The following is a 24,783-nucleotide window of genomic DNA, read 5'->3' as shown; positions in this document are numbered from 1 at the left end:
TAGTCCAATGTTTTTACTAACTTTTAGGAAAGATTTTTGTAAAATATCCAAGTCATCTTCTCTATTTCTTGAAAGTAGCCAATAGGACTTTCCACAACTTATCCACTAAAAACAGGATGAAGAGTTTCCAGATTTTTCTGCAATTTTAACTGAGGGCATTGTCCTAGATAGGCTATGCCTGAGATGGTACTGCTTCGGCTTTACTGCCCCTGTAGCAGAATGCAAAATAGAAACAGTAGTTCAAGTTATGGACTTTCCCTAATGATGAAAAAGATTTATAGTTATCAAAGAGCTCACTCTAGTCAAAAGTTCTGTCCTATATTAATGACTTAAAAAAAAAACCCAAAACCTCCAAGACTAAAGCAAGCCTGAATGATTACATCCAAAGCAAAAAATTATTGAAGTCCTTAACTGCTGAGCTTACTTTTCAATTTAGAGAGATATTACTTTAGGGTGATAATGATGATTTCTCTAAATAGGTCACTGGGCCTCAGCTGATCAAATTCCTTCTTAAAATTTTACTTGGGGTAGGTTGGATCTTTAAACTTTGAATGAAATCATCAAGCTGTGATAAGCACAGAAGAGCACTGGCTGCTCTGAGGATCAGCGTCAGTCCCAGCTGATCAGATCAGATCAGTCCCAGCTGCCGCTGCTGCTCGTGGTACACGTTCCCCTCTGAAAAAGGGGTTGCACCAATGATGGCAAAAAACCAGAAACAGCAACAGAAGCATTTTTATACGTAAGGTTTCCACATGGGTCTTAAGAGTGAGGTAGAAAGCTGTATTTATATATTTCTATATAAACAGAAATATATGAGAGAGCTTTCTGTCTAAAAGTTTCTACAAAGAGAGAGAGGCAGGCTAACAAGCAATGCAGAGATCTCAAGCCAGGCACCTATTTGAGGGAGGTTAAGCCACGGTGTTTGATTAGACAGTAAAACAGAGTTCCTAAATTTATCCTGGCATGTACAATTACAACACTGGTTAGGGGGCCAGTACTACCTAGCTTTTATCCTCAGTCTAACACAGCGTTCTCAATGATAGAGCTGGAGAGCCTCAGACAAGGGCTAACCTTACTATTTAGTAGATTTAATATCATCTTAATAGCAATTAGCAACCCCTTTCTATATCATCCTGAAAGGGAAAATGTCCTAATATTTAACTGTAGCTGAGACTGTGTTAAATGCCTGTGCTATAACTTAATATACAAAGGGTTGCATGAAAGTGTACTTAAGCAGTTGTATTCATGACTCATTCAGGGAAGACATGAACTGGAATTTCACTGAGAGATTGGCAGCATGAAATCATTAAAAAAAAATAATTATGAAATCATAAAAATGAATAATGACATGTTGAAGGACTCGGTAATAGGTGTGTGTGTATGACTGATGTTTGGGTCTGTCTCCTAAGGATCAAGTGCCTTGTTGTTGCATGATTAACTGTGATACACAACTGTATAGTCAGGTATTGTGCTCTACCTGGGCATTAAGGTGCTGGTCAGTGAGACTTTTACTTTTGCGCTAAAGCAACATTTATTCTACTTTTGAAAAGTCCCAAATTGAGTATCTTTTTACAAAACAAAGGTGGGGTTTTTTGCTTTTGTTTTGTTGAGTTTTTTGGCCACTAGTTTCCCATTTGCATTTTAAACTAAGCTGATGGAGGAAAGGTTTCGATGAGTTTAGTGGCAGGGCTCTATTTACACTTGAAACAATTCTTTCCATGCCCTGAAACACACAAAAAAGTTAACAAATCACTTTGCACCTTTTACAGATAACTGAAGGGCAGCAGAACAGGGAGGACCTCAAGGAAATAATTCACATGGGGGAAGGCATTCATCTTAATAATGCTTAATCAGGAAAACCAGGACAAGATAAGATTATTCTGCTTTACAAAGTCTTTTTTTTTTTTTTTTTGATCTGGTTCACCAGGGGAGGGTAATTTAATTTTAAAGGATCAGAGGTTCGGTGAGATAAGTACACTCCTAGGTATTTAATAGAAGTAAAAAAAGAGGTGAAAGGAAATTTACTCCTAGTTTGTTCAAAGTGTCTGTAGAGAGTCACCAGGGAAATGTTGGACTTCAATTTATTCTGAAACCACGGAAGTTACCAAAATGATTAGGAGGTGTCCTTGCTAATGACAAGGGCAGGACAGGGGCACGGTGGATGGTGTTGACGCCAATAATTGCGCACAGTTGCGAGAACAGCGCAGTTCTGGTGTGAGTATAGAGCGAGCTTGGGTTTTGCTTGGTCAAACCCTTCTTGATGAAGGCACTTGGTACAATAAGGAGCCACGCGTGGGTTTACCAAGGTGGCCACTTTCCTGAAACAGCTCAGAGGTGTTTCTGTACAGGCGAGTTTTGGGGAACATTGGAAACCAGCAGCTCAGGGCTTGCTAATGCAATTTATGACCAAGTACTTGCTCCACGGAGCATTGCTACATGCAGTAAAATTGTAAAAACTACATAAAAATACTTCAAGTTCTGAAACAAAGCCCCTATTGGTGTAAAAAGTAAAAGTAAGTTTTACCTGGAGCTTAGTTTAGATTAGAAGCCCAGTGTTAGCAGTAAAACTGCGTTTACCATGGACAGAGTCCAGCAAAGCATCATGAAGACAGTTAAGGGATTAAAGCACCTCCCACGTGAGGGGAGACCTGAGACCATTCAACCTGGCCAAAGAAGGCTCAGGAGAATCTCAGCAAGAAGACAGAGCCAGGCTCTTCTCAGTGGTGTCCAGTGACAGGACTGGAGGCAATGGGCATAAATTAGAATACAGTAAATTTTGTTTAAACGTAAGGAAAAAGCTTTTCTACCCTCAGGGTGGTCAAGCACAGAGACACTCTGGAGTTGAGTCTCCGTCCTTGAGGATATTCAGAGCCCAAATGGAGACAGCCCTGAGCCCCCTGCTGTAGCTGACCCTGCTCTGAGCGAGGGCTTGGTTGGGGTCCCTGTCCACCTCAGGGATTTTGTCGCTCTGTGAGACGCTCCAGTGACAGTGGGCTGAAATTGAGGGGAAGGAATTTTGTATGCTGAATGAAAAGCTACTGTTCCCTTTGACATAAGAGTATGAATCAGAAGTTTTCTCTTGGATCTTTCACAGATATTCTTCTCCATGAGAACCTTAGTTACACTACAGCATGGATTGTTTTCAAAAAGATTGGTCAACTTGACAAAAGTCAGACTATTTCCTCCAGACTGATCTAGATTAAGCAGTAAAGTGATGCCATTTCTGTTCTGCTGAAATCTTCCCATACCTCATTTCTGTTCCTATATAAGCCCTAACACAGCTCTCTTTTTTGCCAATATTAGTTTCTCGGTTTGCTCTGAGCCATGAAAAGCAAACAATATCTTGCTTTGCCACTGTATTTAGGGAAAATCATTTGTATTATAACACAGTTTCTGAATGCTAAAACTGTTGGACTCCCGTCATAAATCTGGTAGTGTCATGTATATAGCAGTGGGTTAGAGAATCAATTGCCTATGAAAAAAGCCAAGTGCTAAATGACACTAGAACAAAGCAGAGTAGGATGAAGTCTCTACTTGAAGGAATTTGAAAAGGATTACAAGGAGCATTGTGAGAGCCACGATAAACCTTTTCCACACGCTTCTCTCCCAGATTCTCAGCTACATGACTTCAGTTCTCACATATAAAAAAGCCTATCTGTACCTGTACCCTGCCTCGCTTTAGGATGAAGAAAGGGGACTGATTCAAGTACTGTCTCCTTGGGAATAAGGAAATTAGAACAGTCCTACCTGTAAAGAATCTATTATTTCTGTAAAAGCCATTTTCTTAACACAAATTCAGTCAAACTATTCTCATGGCTCTGGCTAGCCATGTCTGATATAAATAAAAGACGGATACACAGAACAAATATGAAGGCATGAAACAAGAATAAGGTAGCGAATGAAAAGTCTAGTTAAGTCTGTGTTTGCTACTGAAGATCTACTTTCTGTAAGGAAGTTTTTTAAGTGTCAGCAAAAACAGTTTCATGAGAACATGTAGTCGGAGAGGTCTTAGAACACTCTCCTGGCCAGCAGTGCTTACATATCCAAAGTCCCCAGGACACACAAGCAGACAACGTAAGAAATCCTCAAAAGTGCCTTAAGTGTGAGCACACTTCTCTATCTTTCTGCAAAGCATGTGAGGCCTAAAGTCTTTCTGTGAGATCAGTATTCCTGTACTACGGCAGCGAGTTACAGCATCTCCCTGCTTACTCTCTGCGAAACTTGGGCAGCTGGTGAACAGCCCTTACCCAGGGTCAATATAACGCCAGTCTTTTTTATCAGAAAAGTATATACAAGCAGTCAGAAAACCACAATTCGTCTTAGTGTGCTTGTGATTGTCATGCTGGGGAAAATTGGACTTCAGTCTTTCATATACAAATAAGTTACAATGGAATTTCAGAGATATTAACTCTTTGTATGAGATGATGTAACACACTTTATGAACTTAGAACCTGCTTTAATGTGAAAATGGTGGTATGCTATTCTACAGTAAAGCTAGAGACCTAAATTTAAAACAAAACATTCAGTATTAAGTTATCAGTCAAAATATTTTCATAACAGAAAATCTTGAAATAAATATAAAGCTAGCTTGAGAAGTATACATCTAATAAAAACCCTTTGGAAGAAATTCTAGAGAAATATATTGATATATGAAAATAGAAACCATGTTAAATTTTAAGATATTTTCATTAAAGATGATAGGGGGGTTTATGCTTATGTTGGTACAGAAACAAGCATTTTGGTTTTGTCAGTCCAAGTTTTAATTCATCTCATTTGCCTTTAGTCATTTCTTCTAAGTGAAGCAACATGGCAAAGGGTACAAAAAACAGAGACAAGCTAAAAGAGGGGAAAAACAAAATGAACAGGAAAAAAATTATAAATCCCTCCTTAGATGCCTTTCCCTACAAACCTCTTCAGACTTCTGAAATCACAATTTAACTTTTGGTTTCCATGAAGTTTTTTTGGTTTTGATTTTGGTTTTCGTTTTTTGGATGTGATTTTTATTTGGTTGGTTGTTGTTTTTCAGAGGTGCTGTATGTTTGTTGTTCTTTACAGGGGTAAAACAACAGAAAAGAATTTGACAAGCCAAAATTATTTCTTTTTTCCTCACCCACTAGCCTCTTGATTTCTGTACTGATATTTAAAGTCAACACAGGGTTATACACAAGAACCAGAGCCACATTCTTTCTCTTTCCACACCACAGCCACAGAGTGCTACTTCCTTGCAAACTGAAGACAACTGAGCTATGTTTTTTGCCCCAAGTCTGTCTTCTGCCCACATGGCACAGATCAAAAATCACGAACAAAGAAGTTCTACACTCAGACTTCCTGAGCTTGAGACAATACATTTTTCCTGCATCTAACTGCAAAATAATAGTAATTTCTAATTCATGCAACTGGGTCAATAGAGGAAATATACACATGCGAGTCTGCGAATATTTTATCGCTAAAAATCCCCCCCTCCAAATGGAAAAAAAATTAGACCTTCGCCTAGAGTTATATTTGCAGTTGCAGAAAAACTAGTAAACATTAGATTACTACTTCCTAGCAATAACCAACAACAAATATAAGTAATGAATATATTTTATGACACTGCTGCTGTTGCATTCATCTTGGGAGTGTTAGAATGTCTGTATCAATTTTACAGTCACGTCTTCATGTGAAGGAGTAATTTATGGCCTACAGAAGAACATGAAAGAGTTTAATAAGATCTGGAACTGGTTTAAACTTCATCGGAAGAAACTGCAGAAGTTTAGTATAGCTTAATCTATCACTGTGTGGATACACGTATGCACTGGTCATTGCTGTAGAATAGGATGGAGTTTTACTTTCATTTCAGCTCTACATATGTCTTTTTATGTAGTACAGAGGACTTAATTTTGTTGATCAAGCAATAATGCTTAAATATATGATTTGGGAACAAATATATGAACACATCCAATTCATTTTTAGGGAAAGGAATTCGAATGCTGTATTTTCTATAGTCTTAGTGACTCGTACGTTCTCTGACAACTACAAGCAAAGAAAATGCCTTTAGAGGCTATTCTGCTCTCTCATTTTCTCACTCCTACCACTTTGGACAAATGGTGCAAAAGGGATTTGGCTTAGCTTGAGCCATAAACTGTAACAACAACTGTTTTTCTGTCTAAAGATAATTAAAGCCTTCCAAAGTGACTATTACTACCTCGTTCTATTTCCTCTGTTTTACATCCTGCATAATTCACTCACATAATTCCTATTTACAGCAGCTTTCACAGGATGGAATCCCATCTCCCTGCTGCACATAATCCCTGTTTACTGGGTTTTTCTGAGGGTGGAAAGCAAAATATGAAAACTCACTCACAGAAAGAACACCACAGTTAATAAAATATTTGCTTCTCCAGATATCAAGATAGATGGATAGATAAATACACATTATGAACGTATTTAAGCAGACCATCAGTATACCTCCTTGGATAGACACCTGAGAAATAACAAGAAAGATTTTTCCCCATACATGACATGATCTCTCTGAGCATGGCTTTACCCAATTCTTACTCATAACGTGAATGAATGTCCTGTTGTTACTATGCAGTCAATGGATCAGAATACCATACAGCTAACATACCAGTTACCTCTGTTTTACTACAGCACTGTTCAGGCAGCTGAGCTCTTCTTCCCCCTCCACCTCCCCAGCACACTTAAACACACCATTGCACAGCACCCAACATCAGAGTGCCCCCCCCTGCCCCTCGTTCAGAGGGGGCTGCTGTCATTTCAGCTGCCTGACAGAGACCAGGGAGAAAGTGCAAGAAGCATCAACATTAAACTGCTATTGAGCTGTAAGTAGTGGAAAATTTTCCTGCAAGATCCATTGCAGAGCGCTGACAGGTGAGTAGGTAAGTCAACAGGAAAGTTATCAGGGGTTGCCATCTCCCCCAAGGAAAACACTTAAAACTAGCCCCTTTGCAAATCAGTTACTGCTCCATAAACTGTATTATTCTTTATTTTTAGCCAGCACTTCACAGGTTTCTTCATCGTGTACATGTTTTACCACTGGAGAAAAATACAAATCCGTAATTTTGTATACATTGGTTTAGGTTCCTGAAAAGCCATAGGGTGGCTTAACAAGACCATTCTCCTTGCCCCACCCCACCACCATGAACAACCCCACCTTCTCACTGCAGGACAAGGCTCCTCTGAAGCAGTGAGAAGGTAAGAATTGGTTTCAGGCCACAGACATCCAGCATGTACACCAGCCACTAAAACACAGCAGGAGTGAAAATACAGTAGGAAGTCCCAAGCACAGCAATGAATTAAGCAGAGATGACACAAAATGGTTGTACTACTGTTTTGTCTTGAAACGTGCCATTCTTGTAAGGGCTACTATTTTTCTCAAAGCCAGCTTGGGTATCTCTGTATAGGGTTTTTTCCACTGCCATGAAGACAGAGGAACTGTCTCAGAGCAAATTTGGATGTCTCTAACTGATGCCCTCCTGAGTGACTTCAAGTCGGGCGATGGTGTAGCCACAGAGTGCGGTCCTTGAAGCCAGAGAGTTATTCTCTGCTCCAGGAAAGCTCAGTCTGTGGGCAGAGGTGTTTTCTCAAAAGCCTTACCTCTCTGCTCCTACCTCCAAATAGCCTCCACAGGAGATTTTGGTGCATAGCAGCAGTGGTCTTCTAATGACCAATTTTCTTCGGTTTCATTTCACTGGCTGGTGAATATCAAACCACTCAGCTCGTGTTTCTGTTATTTTAGGAATCCAACTGTGACTCTCCTTTTTGGGCTGTCTTCCAAGACTTTCACTGTACAGTAAATGGTGAAGGTAGTGGGCCAATAAAGTCAGATGCTAAATGAGGCTTGAGAGTTTTCTTGTCATCATAGTGAGTTATTATTTTTAAATATGTTTCATGATCTCTATCACTTTCTGGGGGTATGCTGTGAAAGAAAAAGAGGATCTGCAGTAATGACCTGTCACTGGTTTTGTTTTCTTCATTGTCTGTTGCATTTGAACATAATTCCTGACCATGACATTTCTTGAAGAGATCCCATTCATTTATGAACATCCCTGCTGATAGACCCAAAGGACCAAAAAGATTTCTTCTTCCCCTTGGCTATAACAAAAAGAGATAACAGGGGAAATCTACAGCTAATGACATTTTCAGGAAATTAGATTTGAGAGGTACAAGATGATTTTTTTTTTCCTCTAGTTGTAGAAAATGTGGCATTTTAGCCAAAAAATAATAATAATAAAAAAGTTTCAGAAACAGCAGCAAATTTTACAGATATCAATAGAAATTTGGACTCTACAGTCAGTCCTGTATTCTCATAGCTGCGCTTAGAGGGGAGGAAGGGGATTTCATTTCCCCATGCCTGCTATTGTTGAAGATTTGCTTCATCCTGTCACCAATTCACAGGGGAATGCCTTCAAACAGCAGCAGGCTCAACCATCAGCATGGACACTGGGGAGTCAGGTTTAGTTCAAGATTTTCACAAGGCAGATGGCTCCTGCACTCTCTACATTTTATTATCTGCTTTAATATGATATAACACTAACATTTTACTAACATTTATAAGTTAAAGCAATTTTGTAATAGCACATTTTTTTCTACCAATGAAATAGTCAAAAAGGTCTTAACAATGATTCCCTTTTTGAGCCAGAGGAATTTGGGTGCTAATTACTTTAGTCACCTTACAAAATCCCAGTGTCAAATATAACAGCTTGCATTGCTTTTTGAAGAGGTAAACTAGGGCATTAAATGCTTAAGTGTGCCATCTTCACAGAGATGTAATGGTGAAGAGCACCTGTGAAAACCTGTGAAAGTATACTTCATACAACCCTACCTGTTTATTTTAAAACTCATTATTCATAGTTATGAAAGGGAACAAGAAATGGAATAATCCCCTTCTGTTATAATCCTTATTCAAGAATTTAACACTTGGAAGTTCATGGCAGGAAATTTATGATTCTCATCATTTAGATGACCGTAGGAATTGCAGGAGCAATGAGTGTAACACAGCACTGTTTGGGAGTTCAGTTCCATCAGGTAGCAGAAAACGGGAAGGAGAAATCAGGTGATGTCACTGGTAAATCAGTGTTCAGAGAGGAGAGGACAGAACACACATTACAAGGGCATGGTTCACATGGTAGGAAGTACATATAAATATATCATATTCATATATAAAGCATTTTAGTGTTTTGTCTTTGCCTCTGACACTTCAGTGAAGTACTATTAATTCACAACTAATTGGCTGACAGCCCTATGCTTTAGGTTTTGTGCCTACTATTACAGCAGCTATGAATTATAACAATGAACCGTAAGCCCTGTCATATCATACTACTTAGGTCTGACATCCAAACCATAAATCAGATTTTTTTTTTTTTCCCCACTGTCACATCCATGGCATATATATTTTGTATTTTCACTTGGCCCTTCACAGCTGGCAAGTAAGTTCAGAGACAATTAACTTATCCTGTGGTTAATTTCTCCAGGTTAGTGAAAGGCTTGTTCACTAAGCTGCAGAGCTTTTCCTGGTGACCTTGTAGCTTGTCTCCTGGATGAACAGTAAAATATATAAACAAGATAAAGTGATACAGAGGTTAAAAGTCAGATCTTAAGTTATAGTTGGATGCATACAGAAGCAGGCGTGCACCTTTCAGGGTGTTTCGGAAGTTCTCTTTCACTATGACCTAGCTTCTAATACACAATGATCTTTACAGGTAGTGGTAACTCTAGACTGCAATTTAAAAATCACAGCTTTCAAATAAGCAGACTCCAGTACCTGTAGGTACCCATAGCAAAAGAAAATGCACAAGGTTTGAAGATTTATCTGATGTATCGATGAATCATAGAATGGTTAGGGTAGGAAGGGACCTCAAAGATCATCTAGTTCCAACTCCCCTGCCAGGGGCAGGGAAACCCTCCACTACATCAGGTTGCCCAAAGCCTCATCCAACCTGGCCTTGAACACTGCCAGGGATGGGGCATCTACAACTTCTCTGGGCAACCTGCCTGTTCCAGTGCCTCACCACCCTCTGAGTGAAAAATTTCTTCTTTATTTCTAATCTAAATCTGCCCTCTTTCAATTTAAAGCCATTGCCCCTTGTCCTATCACTATACGCCCTTGGAGAAAGTCCCTCTCCAGCTTTCCTGTAGGCCCCCTTTAAGTACTGGAAGGCTGCTATAAGATCACCCTGGAGCCTTCTCTTCTCCAGGCTGAACAGCTCCAACTCTTTCAGCATGTCTTCATAGCAGAGGTGCTCCAGCCTTTGGATCACCTTTGCGGCCCTCCTCTGGACCCACTCCAGCAGCTCCATGTCCTTCTTGTGTTGGGGACTCCAGAGATGAACACAGTATTCCAGGTGGGGTCTCACGAGAGCTGAGTAGAGGGGCAGAATCACCTCCCTCGACCTGCTGGCCACACTTCTTTTGATGCAGCCCAGGATACAGTTGGTTTTCTGGGCTGCCAGCCCACATTGCCGGCTCATGTTGAGCTTCTCATCCACCAGCACTCCCAAGTCCTTTTCCTCAAGGCTGCTCTCAATCCATTCTCCGCCCAGCCTGTACTTGTGCTTGAGATTGCCCCGACCCACGTGCAGGACCTTGCGCTTGGCCTTGTTGAACTTCATGAGGTTCTCACAGGCCCACCTCTCCAGCCTGTCAAGGTCCCTCTGGATGGCATCCCTTCCCTCCAGCGTGTCCACAACACCACACAACTTGGTGTCATCTGCAAACTTGCTGAGGGTGCACTCAATCCCACTGTCCATGTCAACAACAAAGATGTTAAATAGCACTGGTCCCAGTACTTGACCCCTGAGGAACACCACTCATCACTGGCCTCCACATGGACATTGAACCGTTGACCACAACTCTTCGAGTGTGACCATCCAGCCAATTCCTTATCCACCGAGTGGTCCATCCATCAAAACCATGTCTTTCCAGTTTAGAGACAAAGATGTCGTGTGGGACAGTATCAAATGCTTTGGATAAGTCCAGGTAGTCAATGTCAGTTGCTCTTCCCCTATCCATCAATGCTGTAACCTCACCATAGAAGACCACCAAATTAGTCAGGCATGATTTACCCTTAGTGAAGCCATGTTGGCTGTCACCAATCACCTCCTTATTTTCTATGTGCCTTAGCATAGTCGTCAGGAGGAGCTGCTCCATGATCTTGCTGGGCACAGAGGTGAGACTGACTGGCCTGTAGTTCCCTGGGTCCTCTTTTTTTCCCTTTTTAAAAATGGAGGCTATGTTTCCCTTTTTCCAGTCAGTGGGAACTTCACTAGACTGCCACGAGTTCTGAAATATGATGGATAGCGGCTTAGCAAGTTCATCTGCCAGTTCCCTCAGGACCCGCGGATGCAACTCATCAGGTCCTATGGATTTGTTCACCTTCAGGATCTTTAAATGGTCTCGAACCTGATCTTCTCCTACAGTGGGCAGTTCTTCATTCTCCCAGTCCCTGACTTTGCCTTCTGGGACTTGGGCTGTGCAGCTGGAGCTCTTGCCAGTAAAGACTGAGACAAAGAAGTCATTGAGAACCTCAGCCTTCTTCATATCCTGGGCAGCCAGGTCCCCCGTTTCCTTCCGGAGAGGGCCTACATTTTCCCTAGATCTCTTTTTATCACTGACATAACTATAGAAGTTTTTCTTGTCCCTTGATGTCCCTGGCCAGATTTAACTCTATCAGAGCTTTAGCTTTCCTAACCTGATGTCTGGTTGCTCGGACAATCGCTATGTATTCTTTCCAGGCTACCTGTCCTTGCTTCCACTCTCTGTAGGCCCTCTTTTTGTGCCCGAGTTGGTCCAGGAGCTCCTTGTTCATCCATGCAGGCCTCCTGGTGTTCCTACCTGACTTTCTCTTTGTTGGGATGCACAGCTCCTGAGCTTGGAGGAGGTGATCCTTGAATATTAACCAGCTTTCTTGTGCCCCTCTTCCCTCCAGGGCTTCATGCCATTGTACTCTAGCGAGGAGATCCCTGAAGAGGCCAAAGTCTGCTCTCCTGAAATCCAAGGTAGTGAGTTTGCTGTGCACCCTCCTTGCTTCCCTAAGAATCTTGAATTCCACCATTTCATGATCACTGCAGTCAGGGCTCTCCTTGAGCCTCACGTTCCCCACCAGCCCTTCTTCTTTGTTGGTGAGAACAAGATCCAGCAAAACACATCTCCTCATTGGTTCCTCTACCACTTGGAGAAGGAAGTTATCATCCATGCATTCCAGGAACCTCCTGGATTGCCTATGCCCTGCTGTGTTGTCCTTCCAACAGATATCGGGGTGGTTGAAGTTCCCCATGACGACCAGGGTTCACGAATGTGAGGCAGCTCCTATCTGTCTGTAGAGGCCCTCATCCACCCAGTCCTCCTGGTCAGGTGGTCTGTAGCAGACCCCTACTGCTATGTCCACTGTCCCTGCTCTCCCTTTAATTCTAACCCATAAGCTCTCAGTCAGGACCTCATTCATCCCCAGGTGCAGCTCCATACACTCCAGCTGGTCCTTGACAGAGAGGGCAACCCCTCCTCCTCCCCTGCCTATGCTTCCTAAAGAGCCTGTACCCTTCTATTCTGACACTCCAGTCGCAGGATTCATCCCGCTACGTCTCCAATAAGATCATATCCCAACAGGCGCGCACACACTTTTAACTCCTCTTGCTTATTCCCCATGCTGCGCGCATCGGCATAAAGGCATTTAAGTTGGGCTCCAGATGAATCTGACTTCCTGGCTGGAGTGGTTGGAATTCCTTTCTTCTGTTCTTCAGGTACTTCCAGCATATCTTTATCATTCTTGATATTATCCCCCTCCTCCTTCGAATCTAGTTTAAAGTCCCATCAATGAGCCCTGCTAGCTTTTGCGCTAAGACCCTCATTCCCCTCTGAGAAAGGCAAGTCCCATCCGGTGCCAGTAGGCCTGGTGCCATGGGGCCCATCCCATTGTCAAAAAAGCCAAAACTGTGGCGGTGACACCAGCCATGGAGCCACATATTAATCGACTAGATGTGTTTGCTTCTTCCAGCGTCACTGCTGACAACTGGAAGGATGGAAGAAAAGATGACCTGTGCCCCAGATCCTCTTACTAGCTGTCTCAGGGTCCTGAAATCTCTCTTAATCAACCGTGGACTCCGAGTTTCAGTTTCATCACCACCCCCAAGGAAGAACAATAATGGATAGTAGTCCATGGGCCGTACCAGGCTAGGAAGTTTCCTAGCGACATCTTTAACCCGGGCTCCAGGGAGAAAGCAGACCTCCCTCAGAGCAGGGTCAGCCCGGCATATTGGACCTTCCGTCCCCTTCAGATGGGAGTCGCCTATAACTACTACCCTTCTTTTCTTCCCTGTGGAGGTGGTCTTGATACAATGGATAGTCCTCTCTGATGAAGGTTTGGAATCCTGCGTTGAGGTGCATCCTTGCAGAATTAAACCATTGCTATCCATGTCAAAGCAACCCATGATACAGCTTAGATAAGCCTACATGAACACAAGCTGCAATTCTGATTGCAGACTCGTGCTAAGACTGTCACGGAAGTTTTACCCCCAGATAAACAACTTTATAGATTTTTGGAAAAAATCTGTAAAGAAAATCCTAAACAAGACAAAACAGACCCCCAAAAATCAAGTATGGCAAGAATCAAATTTGCACTAAGTAGAAGTCAGTATAGTCAGCAGCTGGATCTCCCACAGAGATCGTAGAGTAGCCTGCCAGTACAACACCATGACAAGCAAGGCCTGTGATCGTATGAACGTAACACAAATTAATCTAGACCTGTGCCCTAATAATCAAGATGCTGACAGAGGGTGGGCATAGAAGATAGGAAGGAGATATACAACTAAAACAAAAGACCACGCCAGTAACGAAAATCCAGAGAAATTCAATGTGTCACCAGTACCTGGCCTATGACTGAAGAGCATCTTCAGCCCAGCATTTTCCAGCTCCACTACAAATCCATTGATTCCAGTGGAGGCTGAAGAGAAGAGATGAAGATGGGATTAAAAGTAGACAAATGTGAAGATAAAAGAGATAAGGAGGAACAAGGAAACATGGAACATGGAAACCTGAAACATGGAAACCAGGAACAAGCAAAGGAAAACAAAAGCACTCTGATAGCAAGAATAGAATGTTTCCAGGTAGCTTATTTTGTAATTTTTTTTTCCCCACCTGGATTCATATCTACAGTATATGGGTAAAGCTTATCTTATGCTCAGCATCCCTAGAGAACAAGCAGTTAGTTAGGGAGGGGAAGGCACAATAACTCATTTGAAATCCTGCTCTCAGATTTATGTCACAAGAAAGCATGTTTACTACCTCCATCGTTCTCAGTTTTAAGAACATGATTCAGGCAAGTCTGTAAGTAACCCAGCAAGCTCTGCAGTAACTTACGCAGGGCGTTGCTGGATTTCTATTACTAAATGGCAAAAAGCAATCCTAACATTAATGAATTGTGTGCATCTAGATCCTCATTTCCAAACAGCTTTTTGACAGCACAGAGAGACCACATGAATAGCACTAGGGTACAGACTTTGTCAAAATGGACCTGCCCAATACTTCTTTCTAAAATGTCTTTCCTCTTAGCATAGCTTCTCCCAAAACTGTTGTAAAGAATGCCCTCTCCCTGTGCCCCACTCAAAAGAAAAGATCTCAAGAGATGTACCTCACACCACATCTACAGGCGGACCGATATCTGCGCTGCAGAGGCGGTCCCACGGTGCAGACACAGCCAAGCTGGCAAACGCACTGTTACCGGGGTGTCTCCACACATGGGGTTGCACCACTGTGACGGAATTGAAATATCTGAAAGAAGTCTGCGACAAACAGCTAGCCTCTTCTTTTATTCTCCACAGCAGCAACACAAATTTTCTGGCACACATCACTTAAAATTTGTCTAAATTATTCTGCAAAGTCTGCATCTAACCCTCCTTGTATGACAGCCCTGAGAAATTATTAAAGGAAAATCCATTTAACGTACCACTGAAGGATTCCACGGGTCCAAATAGTCAACACCCTGTGCACTGAAATTAGGGAGTATTGCCTTTAAAATAAGAATGCCTCGAGTTTAAGGTTAGGAAAGAAAGAGCAAAAGAGAACCTTGCCCAGTGCGATCTTGTGACAATGAATAAACACATATTGTGGTTGAGAAGTTGAACAAAATAGAGTAAAGCACAGTAAAATGTTTGTGTGTAGTCTAGGGGAAAAAGGATTTTTAGAAAAAAATGGAAAACTTCTATACAGCAAAACCTGCTTCCCTCTGTCAATCATTAAAGGATACAGAACTGATTTAGTGGATCTTTTCTGCTGGCCTTTGTTGCGGACCGGTCAAGAAAGCCACTGTGTGACCAGAACTGACAACTTCAACACCAAATGCATCAATCCCAGGGCCCAGAGCACAATAACATCTGTAGGACAATTTCACTTGCAGCTGGACTTTATCCTTCCTTCCTTACAACAGAAGGCAGGCGCACAGGATCAGATGCTTTCCGTTTGCCTGTGAACATTTCTCTAATCCATACAATAATTAGTATAGTTTTCCTACACATGATGCTGCATAGTACTTCACATACAGTAAGAGAATACATGGAATTAGATTACACAGAGTTCCTCTGCCTGTCACAGAGGAAGAAACTCTGTTTGTCATTGTTGTGTGGGAATAATTGGCCTATGCTGACTTTCTAATGCCTTTTTTTGTACTTGTTTTAAACGTTTGTAAAAAAAAAAAAAAGTCAGTGTCCCTGGGTTAAACAACAGTGATTCCTTCCCCCACTGTTTGCCAGGTAGTATTTGAATTGCAAAGAATGACAGACATTCTTCTGAAGGAAATATACAGAGAAATACAAAGGCATCCTTGTCTGCACTTTCATTTCTTCCACACTGTAATAAATTTGAAAAAAAAGTCAAACCCTTTTGCCTTCAAACTAGACAGGTAAATGCATGCAACTGCAGCCTATGAGTGGCTTTATCATACAATAACAACTGCTCAATACTTTTGAGCTTCAGAAATCATCTTTTCACCTAGTCAAAACCACAATTGCTTGTACATTTATAGTGTTCTTGAGCAAGTATTCCATCACATACTTTTCCTTTGGAAAATGCTGTCCAAAATCTATATTTAGTCATCACAAACACGCTGGTCTTAATCTTCTTGGCATAAACGTAGAAGGCTGTCATCTCCTGAGAATCGGCTGGGGTTTTGTCTCAATGTTTTTTCAAGTGATAAAGCAAAACTGTGGCGTCTTATCTAGCACTGAACTAACAGAGTGTTAGCCACATGGGGAAAAGACTTTAAACATCCATTAATGTTTTAAAAAAGGGTCATGAAATGCAGTCAAATAACTGCGCCTGAGGTTAATTTATGTTTTCACAACTATATACAGCAGGGTGACTTGATAGTTTGTCTTCATGTCCTAGCTGTGAGAACAAATCTGGTGTTTCAGTTTGAAAACAAAGTGTTGGAGTACAACTAAACCATTCAGGCGCAAAGCAGAGTACTTCAAGTGCCCAATTAGTACCACTCTCCCTGAAAAAAAGAGAAATTGAATGTTGTGCACATTTTCTACATTTACTGTCCTATTTTAAAGTTATAAGAAAATAATATAGAAAAAAAAAAGGATTCTCAGCTGATAAACTGGCATAGATCCCTTGAGATAAGAATTCCACTGTGTTCAGTTGCGTAACACCTACGTGACAGCTCATATGCTCACAGACTCCATGTCCATTGGGTGTAGGTATTGGCAACACTTTGGCCCAAATCTGAAATTATCAGTAAGATAATTCAATTTTGAATCATGCACTGTTTCATTGATTTTGAAAACGCACTGTTTTTGTGGAGGCAACATCTAGGAAGAAGTGGTTTGCATGTGACCTCTTCCATCAGACAGGAGATCTGATAGTAGTGACCAAACTGAGGGAAGCACTTTGAGAGTCAGTTCTCAGTTTCTTGGGAACAGGGAGGGTAGCTAAATTCCTGGTTTACCTTGAAGGTCTGTGAACGCTTCCATTAACTGGTCCAGTTGCATTAACTCTCCCTCCTCAGCCCTGGACATAAAAATCTTTCACTTTCATATAGGTTGTTAGATGAAGAAGTATATCTAAGGAGTTCCACACTTAATATCTGCATCTTTACAAATTGTACCAATATTTATGAATGGGAAATCTCCTTTTCCAAGTCATAGAGTGCATTATGGCCACCTCAGTACCTGGCTGTCTTTCTCCAGATACTGCAAAACATCCAGAGTTTGCTGAGGTATACCAATGTTGTCTGGTCACATCTCAATCCGTCAGCTGCTACCAAGCACATCCATGGTGCATCCTGGAGTTACAAGAACATAAAATCTGCACGAGGAAGTTGTTTTTTTCTAAAGAGACACATTTGCAATCCACACAAAACTTTCTCAGGACATTTGTTTTTCAGAGAAAGAGTGCTCATCTTCACTTTAATTTAACTGGATCTTGATCAGCTTAAGATAAGCCATTCCTAAAATCATGCCTAAGCTCAAGAGGGCCCTGAAGATGACACCACACTCTCCATGTTTGCCAACACTACAGCAGATGATCAGTAAGGCAACTTAGTCCACTTCTAGTGGTTAACTGCATTCTGGGGGAAAACACCTCTACAGCTGGCAGCATGATGTAGGTGATGATGACAACATCCATACGTATCAAAGTGCATGGGTATGCTCTTTCGGATATAACTTCAGAGCTAAAAAAATGGGAAATTCAATAACCTGCAATGAGCAAAGCCAATCATGAAATGGCAACTAAAACGGCAACGTTTTAATGTCCCTTTACATGAAATACTAATTTCCTTTTCCTCCCAGAAGTTTTCCATTTCTTTGATGCATTTTTTTTAAAGAAATTTCAGCTTCAGAAAAATGTAATCCTTTTAAGCACATCACCACAGAACTATGACACGATAATTTATATGGAACATTAAGCAATACAGAAGTTACAATGGGAACTTCGCTCTACCTCTATTGTCATCTGTTCTGTGAAGCTGGAAGACAGTAATTTTAAAAACCATGAAGGTAAATGCTTTTTCCACTCAAAGTATAATAAGCCTATGATCTTATGGAATGGGTATCATTGAGACCAAAAATCAGCACAATTTTTTAAAAGGCAACAGCTGTTTATTTCAATAAAAAGAAATTCTAGAGGTGCTATAAAAGATCCTTAAAGTAAAATTTTGGAAAGGATTTAATGCATTGCATTGCAGGATATGGCAGTCACAAATATAAGAGAAGCAGAAGAAAGAAGTATTTCCTGTGAAAGCAATTATCACAGTCTTTCTCAAATCTTCTCCTAAAGTACCCAGCACTGGCCACTGGCACCAAAAGATATTAAATTAGATTTATTTCTGTTCTGCTTTGGAACAGTAATTTCTTTATCTCCTCTCCCTTCATCCCTTTCAGTACTGTGGATTTAACTCGAAAAACATCTCACGATAGTTAAACACAACATTAAACTCCTGTTACTCCACGTTAAAGGACATCACAACTTTACTAGGGTACAACACTAATGAACTTTGCGTTTCAAAAGAAACACATGAAAAAAATCACAAATCAGATACTAAAAATGAGAAAAGCTAGGGCAGTTCAGCATATTTTTCCTTTTCTGATTTGTCATATGATTAATGGCTCATGTGCATTCTGAATTTGTCTGTGTGCAATTTTCTGGGAACTTGAACTTTATCCTTCATAACCCAGCATTTCTGGCAAATGTGTTTGTACAGCAGTGTGATAAATTGGACTGGGGCACCAAGTTTATTGTTGTTGCATTACTTTTCATCATGGTCATCTTGCTCACCTGGGCCATGTGAAGGCACCGGCAGCAGGGACCCGTTGTACAAGGGAGGCCGTGCTCTGCTAGGGACAGGGAAGGACAGCACTGTGCAGATTTTTTTGGTGGCAGAACACAAGGTAAGACATTACCTGCATATCTTGGTCATCTTTATTAAAGCTTTGGCTTCAATGGACATTCACTTGCAACAGCAAATGCACTTGCCATCGAATGGCAAAAATGTGTTTATCAGTGCTGTGTGCTGCCTGGCCAACACGTTATCATAGGAAGAGCTGTAAAACATTCAGGAAAGCAAAACTCTAAAGACTGTGGTCAGAACAGAGAAAGAACTGACAAAAATCGATCCAGGCAACATAAGTTTCCTTCCTTCCTTTCTCCACCCCAAATACATTATAATAGTTGTGTACCTTTGAACACCTTGCATCTAAGGTCCAGCTGTGCACAAGCAGCTGCGGGAGCCACACGGAGCCGCCCTGCCGACGCACATCGTACCTCGTACCATGGGCAAGTTACACAGCGGGGAAAACTCATTTCCCTTCACATCGTACTTGTTCTGTACTGGTTCTGCAGAAAAGAGCTTGAAAGCTCAGGTAAAAACAACATTACTCTTCCATGGTTTTGAACCCAGGCTGAATTTCCCAGGACAGAGCTTTGAAAGCAATTTTTTAAACAAAAATGCAATAAAAATATGCCACTTGAGCTTGGACAAAATAAACAACCCTCTTACTTCTGCACCCTCGCATACCATTACAACTTGAGGTTATAACAATCAGACCTCAAACTATTAGAAATTTCTTCAACCCTGTATCCCCTTGGGGCTTCTTTTATATGAAGCCTTTGTGCGTTTGAGTACAGTTGCTGAAACAGTTGAAATCACTCAGACCACGGATAATAATATTTTTATTTCAATCTTTCAAAAGGTCAGTAAAGCTGAACAGGAGTAAATTACATTGCTAAAAACGCATTGTCTGTCAACACGGCACACCTTCACAGCTGCTTTCCTCAGTCTTTGTTAAGTCTGGGTTATTCAGTCCAGGAATTTTGCTGGGCAGGACATATAATGTTTGATTTTTTTAGACCATATTTCAAAATTTGTGGGAAGCAATGGTACCTCTTTTGAAAGGGAGACTTCCCCCCTCCTTCAGTAATACATAAATATTGTTATCTACAGTTATTCTAGTAAAATATTTTATTTCCATGCTGTCTCACCACCAAATGACAAACAATCACATTAAGCAGACGACCACGACAACATAAGAAAATCTCTCTAATCAATATAGAATACAAACTGGCTCCTAGTCCAGTCTGCTCTCAAACACCTGAGCAGCAGCAGCAGAGAGATTGGACTTCCAAGTATTTACTTTGCAGGGAGGTGTTCGGACCCCAAACCTCTGGTTAGCACAGCTCAGAGCACAGAATCCACATCTCAGCGAAGGGCTCGGCGTAGCTGTCCATCACAGGCTGCAGGGAGAGCAGCCAACCTAAAGGGCACCTCTGTCCTGTCCTCCCCTCCACCTTGTACCGCTCATTTCCCATTGAACCCTGGGATCAGGCGGTCTCAGTTCAGCTGGCTGACCTGGTAGGACACCAGCCCTAACAAAATCCATGATTATTCCCCACTAGAACAGGGAGCTGAAGTGACTTCGCCCCCAGCTGCTGGGCAAGGGGCAGCAGTAGTCGGACCACCCCTGCCAAGCCACAGAAACCTACCCAAAAGAAACCAAAGACGTGTACTTTCTGTCAAGTCTCAAATACCCAACATGGTGCAGCCCAGCCTGAAATGACTTTAAATAATCCTGCAATATTATTAACTGGAGATAAAATAACGTAGCTTCATTGCCTGGTAGAGTATCTCCTTCCCCTCCCTACAGATTGTTTCAAAGAAGGAAACCTTAAAATAGAATTAATATGTTTTATATTTGATATAAGAATCTCTAAAGCAAATATTACTTTATCAGCTTATACTAAGTCTGACGGCGACAAGGGCTTCTGCTGTCCTAGATATTCAGCATAAAGCTGTTAAATGTCATCAGTAATGAAAATTAGAGACTTTTTGTTTACCAGTGGAAATCAACACTTGTTAAAGGGGATATTTCTATATGAAAGTGCCTACAAAGTTGTTTTTTAAAAAAGGTTTTGTTTTGACAGATCTCGGATAATATATTGTTATATATGAGAATTTCTGTGTTTTCGGATGCAAATATACATTCTCAAGGTATACAGCAACTTAACGGAACTTTTAAAGAAAACTAAGGAATCATTTATACTGCAACCTGAAATTACAAAGTTTATAAGCTTTGTCTAAATTTATGCAAACTTGTACAAAACACTGCACAAGCAGAGGTTAAAAGGGCCCTCAAAAGACCAGAGTCAGCATGGGAATTTTGTCCTCAGATTTGTATGGTCATTGCTGTATAAATCAGCCACAATAACATGCATACAGATGCATTTGTTAATCAGCTGCTACTTTTTTTCCCTAAGCTGCTTTGCTTAAAGGCTGGTACACCCTTTAGACACAGAGAAATTAGGTGATTCACATTCTCACAAAAAAGTGTCTTTGCATTCATAACGCCAAGGAAGTAGATTTGGTCTCCTGCTGGTTCTGCAATATAAAAGAGTCTAAACCCTCAGTTCGAAAATATCATTCTATTTTCTGTTGTTACAGATATTACTTGAATAAGTAGAAAACTATGAACAAGCAGAGAATTAATCCATGAGCCTTTTATTCATCAGATATCATACTATCTTAGAAATTATTCTGTGGTTATTGATTCAATATATTAGATTTTCCTAGACAATGCAGGTGCTCATAATTACTGGAAGCAGCATACAGAAGCAGCAGTACATGTGTCTAATCTGTGTTGAGTCCCCATCCCCGGAACAGAGCACACAATACTTGTATCAGAATTTGGATTGAGAATATGAACACTAGAGGAGAGGCCTCATGAGGTCCAGCAGACCACAGGGGTGATTAGAGCTGAATAGTGAGAAATCAGCCTCACTTTCAGTCCTAGGAAGGAATTTCCCTCCTGTCCTAGTGGGAATCACTGCGAGCTGGCATCCCAAGTAAAAAAAAAAAAAAACACCTACTCGCTTTTGTCTGTAACAATGTCATCCTACAACCTTTTTCACCAAAACAAAGAAAAATTTCCAATACCTTTCTCTTGGCATGAGAAAACAAAGCTTCATAGAATCTATATGCTTATTTGCTTTTTACAATGACATGTTTGTGAGCGTATGGTGTTTCTACAGTACATTTCAAAAGATATGCATATTTCAAGTTAAATAGGTGGCTAAAATATTTGGTGATAAGTAAAGGCCAAAGGCAGTACCTGACTAGCACGTGAGGAAGTGAAACTTTCTCATTTAAGAGCTTAAATAGAAAGGAACATTCAAAAAATGGATCCTTTCTTAGCTAGAAATATTTTTATGACACTCTGTATTTTGCATTACTCACTAAGAATTTACATTGTCATCAGGGTTATGTGTAGGCTGTCTAGATAAAAATCCTTTTCTATGCAAGTATTTATTTCACATAGTAAATTAAGTTAATATACTTTTCAGTTCCTATGCATTACAGAAGACATGCTTTTAAAACATGGAAACGTTTGGGTTTGTTTTTTTTTTTTCACGTGTTTGCCCTCTAATGTTTTTAATAGTGGAGAAACGTGACTTGAAGAATAATATTAAAATATCACTAATCCAATGCTCACATAAATAATGTTTTATAAGTTGATGTTGTCATAAATACTTTAGTATCTCTTTGGCTTTATAAGAAAAAAACCCTTGACATTTTTCTTGCTGTTTCCTAACAAGAAGCTCAGCAGTAGATAACAGAGTACCATAGCAAGCAGTAACTAAAGTACATCATCTCCTTCATGATAAAAACAGTAATTGTGAAAAAGCAGATAACGCGTCTTGTAATTCTCATAGTGACAGGATTCTTATAACCAAAACGAGTGGGCTTATCAGAGGAAAAGCAAGGTTTAGTGAAAGGCTTTGCTTGGAAGGCAGGTCAACTGAGGGACCAGCAGTGTTCAGTGAGGGCTGCACAAAAATTTGTGTACGTAGTTGGTTTGCTGCAGTTGCAGGCTGCAGAAATAGTCCATTGACAGCTACCCTTTGAAAGCTTATGTTTTCAGTTTGAACTGAACGAGCAAATAGACTTCAGAAAGTTTTATTTGTCTTTGCTTAAGACTATAAAGTCGAAAGAAAAATATAGGGTTTTTTTTTTAAGTTTGCTGAGATTTTCTATTTATGCATAATATTTGAGTAAACTAATCAGATCCTCTTAAAGAAGGATTTATTTTTTTTTAACCAGAGCTAGCGTATTTCAACATTTAATAATTTTAAAAGTGCCTTTCACAATACTTCACAGAATTGCTTAAAATTATTTTCACTACCCTCTGGTGAATTGGTACTGCGGAATTAAAAACTGTCCTGCCAATTCCATGCCAGCCCTAGAAACCTGCCTCCTACTTACATGGGAGTAGATAAAGAATAACTTCACTTAATCAGGTTACAGTCGTGTAAAAGAAAAGAGAAATTAGTTCTAAGTATTGCTAAAAACACACCAAGTTTCTTTCCATTCTCCAACAGACTGAGACTGGCAAGAAACTGTCTGTTACTGCAGATGTAACTGGCTTATTGTCCTCTCCCGTGGCCTTCAACCAGGGCTGAGCTTTCCAGATGCTTACCAGCCTTCACAAACACGTGGCCAACGCTATGGCCACCATCACGCCCACTCGAACACTGAAGCACTTTCAAAGCTGCACAGGCTATATCAAACACGAAACGTACATATCGCATACGGACCGACACGAAAGGCGTTGTCAATGCACAAGGAGAGGATCTGTGACCTAATGCCGTGGATCTACACGGACTGCTGCACTGGAACAAAGAGCAGACAGCCCAGGGACCACCTAGGTACTACAAGTACCAAAGATGTTAAAACAGCAAAAGATTTCTGTATGTCAGCACTCATTACTGAAATTTATCTATTGGAAAATTGCATCTACGCCCATTCTAATGCTTTAGAATGACTTTTTTGCTATTTTTGTAAATGTTTAAGTACGTTTAGCTAACGCATCTATTCCCAGTGCATCGCTGTATCTTGCAATACAAGCATAGCTGCCAGGAAAGACATTGCATAGCAAGATGGGTATCTTAAGATCTAGTGCAACTCTCGTTCTAGCTAGTTTTCCACCACCTGCATGCTAGCCTTTGTTAAAGAACATCACTGGCAACTGTTTCTACCAGTTGTTTGTCTTGCAGGTGAGCTACGTAACCATAACTTTCTCACAAAAGTTTCTCATAGCTCTAACACCCTTTCAGGATATTTTTTTTTTTTTTTAACAAAAAGGTTTCCATTTTATTCAATCTTCCATTGTGACCTTCAGAGCTCTATTTTCCAATTCTTTTTATCTGTTCCTAAACATAGCATTTTAAAATGCAAGTCTAATATACAGGTAACTAATCTGTGAGAGTCTAATTCAGGGTGCCAAAAGTGTAATAAAAGCCAATTTTAATAGTTTGGTTTTCATAGCTTCGATATCTTTGCATAGCAGTTTTTCATTTAGGTGAAATCACGACAAACTACAGAACTCATCATTGGTATGCAGCCTTAGTGGTGACTGGTATTAGAGGGGCTATACTGATTTCCTAGAATTGGAATAGAAGATTTTCTTTTTTTTTTTTTCTTTAAATTGGAACAGAAGTATCTTTCATTTAATATCAGTGGGCTTCCACTATCTCTCAAGAACCAGGCCCAGTCACATCTGATTTCTCGGGGATGGAGGAACAATGTTTAAAGCATCTGAACAATTTCTAGGTTAAAGGTTGGTTTTTTTTTCTTTCTGTCTATAGTATGTTAACTGAAGAGCAAGTTAAAATTATCATATACTGTATGTATTGTGGTCATCAACTCCTTCTGTAACATGAGTTTTATTGTTTCACAGAACAACACAGATCTGAGCAGCATCGGTCACTTGAGCAGTTTTTAAGCCTGCCAGAAAACAACAC

The sequence above is a fragment of the Tauraco erythrolophus genome, chromosome 8 (genome assembly GCF_009769465.1).
Source record: "Tauraco erythrolophus isolate bTauEry1 chromosome 8, bTauEry1.pri, whole genome shotgun sequence".
In the NCBI taxonomy this organism is placed as follows: Eukaryota; Metazoa; Chordata; class Aves; order Musophagiformes; family Musophagidae; genus Tauraco; species Tauraco erythrolophus.
This window is presented reverse-complemented; position numbering follows the sequence as displayed.